Source organism: Microtus ochrogaster, chromosome 8 (genome assembly GCF_000317375.1).
Source record: "Microtus ochrogaster isolate Prairie Vole_2 chromosome 8, MicOch1.0, whole genome shotgun sequence".
NCBI lineage: Eukaryota > Metazoa > Chordata > Mammalia > Rodentia > Cricetidae > Microtus > Microtus ochrogaster.
The window spans coordinates 2,328,008-2,330,381 of record NC_022015.1 but is presented as its reverse complement, the minus strand read 5'-3'; the positions used below and the strand labels follow the sequence as shown (position 1 = coordinate 2,330,381).

Here is a 2,374-nt window from a genome sequence, read left to right as displayed (position 1 = left end):
TGATTAACTGTTGCAGTGTGATTAACTGGTGCAGTGTGATTAACTGGTGCAGTGGGATTAACTGTTGCAGTGGGATTAACTAGTGCAGTGTGATCAGTAGCTCCATTCCAGGGCCTCATACATCCAACTGGAGCTGAGTTGTTGTAATCCAGGTCGAGCCTGAGTTGAGCTGTTGAGCCTTCTGCTGGAGCTCACACACAAGGCCAGCGCCTGCCTCAAAAGCTCAGCACCCCTGTAGTCCGGCACATGTTCAATAATTCATTTTATGTTATGTGCATTGGTGTCTTGTCTGTGTGTCTGTGAGGGTGTCGAATCCCTGGAGCTGGAGCTAGTCTTGAGCTGCCATGTGGGTGCTAGGCATTAAACTCTGGTCCCCTGGAAGAGCACCAGCGCTTGGTAATTGCTGAACCATCTCTCCAGGCCCCGTCCCTCAGCTAAATCAGGCACATTTTTAGTGCCTGCTTTTTGCTTTACTTTTTTGTTTTGTTTTGTTTTGTCTTTGGAGACAGGGTTTCTCTGTGTCACAGTCCCAACTGTCCTGGAACTCTGTAGACCAGGCTGGCCTGGAGCTCAGAGATCTGTCTGCCTCTGCCTCCTGAGTGCTGGGATTAAAGGCGTGCACCACTGCGCCTGACTAGCTCTGCTTTTTATTTAACACACTATTTTCATTAAAATGTCCAAAAATAAAAGTTAAAATGAGTAAAATGTAACATTAAATATGAACAAGAAAGGCTCCCCCCACATGGGGAGATGCTGCAGTCCCAAGGGTCTGGGCTTAGCCACGGCCCTGCTCTGACCGGGAACTGTCTGCCATCCATCACCAGCCCTTTCTTTCCCTCCCATTGCCTCCAGCTGAGGGTCTTAAACTGCACTGACAAAGGCCTCTGGGATTCAGAGACCTTTTGCCAACTTCTTTTGCCAACTGTGTAGCTGTTGCAAGGCAGGATTGCTTTCATCCACTTTTCAGGAAACTGAATGCATGCAGAGATGGGAACCCAGCTGTCTCCTATTAAGTGAGACATTAAAGCAAACTGCAGAACAACACCACTCCTCTTGGGATTGCTGTTTTGGGAAATATTTTCTTAACGTTTTTTTTTTTTTGCTATTTATACAATATTTAATGATTCCATTACTATTTTGGGATGGGTGGAGGTGTGTGTGTGTTATTGTCATCATCGTTGGTTTTAGTTTCTTGGTTGTTTTTGTTTTGTTTTGATGCAAGGTTTCATCTGTAGCCCAGGCTGGCCTCCAACTCTGGGTCCCACTGCCTCAGCCCCCCAGTGCTGGATTACTGGCAGCAAACCAATACAGTACTATTTTTTAAAGGTGAAAGATTTTTACACTCAGAAGAATATTACTTCTGATAATATATATCAGGGTAGTATATTACTGTTTTTAAATAAGTTTGTAAATATTTTTAAAAGCATTCCTACTTTCTCATACCATAAAGAGCAACAGACACAATAAAGATGGGAGGAAGCCCCTTGAAGGTTTCCATTCTGGGTGCCAAGGGCCCAGGACTCTGCAGCTTCTATTGCCTACTAATTGGTGGCTGATCTTGTCAGCACCAGTAGAATACTCTGAGAACTCTCGTGGATGTTACCCATGCATGACATCATCCTTCCCTTCTCTCCTCCCAGAGACCCAAAGCACAATCATGAAGATACTGCTGGCAAAGCCAGATGTGGTGGCACACGCCTTCAATCCCAGCATTCCAGAGGCGTGGGCAGAAGCAGGAAGATCTCTGTGATTTCAAGGCCACCTGGTCTACGTGTCGAGTTCTAGGTTCTAGCCAGTCATGGCTGTACAGTGAAACTTGTTCGCTCCCAAAAGGGACAAATACTATTAATCTTAAAAACTTTTGCCTCAATTTTTGGATGTGTGGTGTATTAGGCTATTAGACTCTGTTAGATTAGGGAAGACGGTGTTTTCTGCCCACTGCACAAATAGAAAGGAAGACAATATGGAGTGTTCTAATAACTCTATCAAGATCACAGTGATACATCAAAAAAAAAAAGGTGTAATGGAGAGAAAGGCAAAGACTCCCCTCACCATGGACTCACCCCTTGACTCCATCAAGCCACATTACCCCCAAACAGAATTGGGGTTCGGGCTCACATCCTCACAGTGGCAGGCTGGGGATACCCAGGACCGAAGGCTGTGGAGCACTCCTGAACCCCCATATCCTCACAGGCTGGGGAGCCCCAGGACCGAAGGCTGTGGACCACCCCTGAACCCCCATATCCTCACAGTGGCAGGCTGTGGAGCCCCAGGACCGGTGGCTGTGGAGCACCCCTGAACCCCCACATGCTCACAGTGGCAGGCTGTGGAGCCCCAGGACCGGTGGCTGTGGAGCACCCCTGAACCCCCACAT

The 2,374-nt window shown here is 47.3% G+C and overlaps 1 protein-coding gene across 5 annotated transcripts in view; it reads right to left on the bottom strand.

Moving 5' to 3' along the window:
- The window catches only part of Ampd3 (adenosine monophosphate deaminase 3), a 51,444-nt gene that overhangs the window by 3,453 nt on the left and 45,617 nt on the right, over positions 1-2,374 (bottom strand). The window lies entirely within an intron of this gene.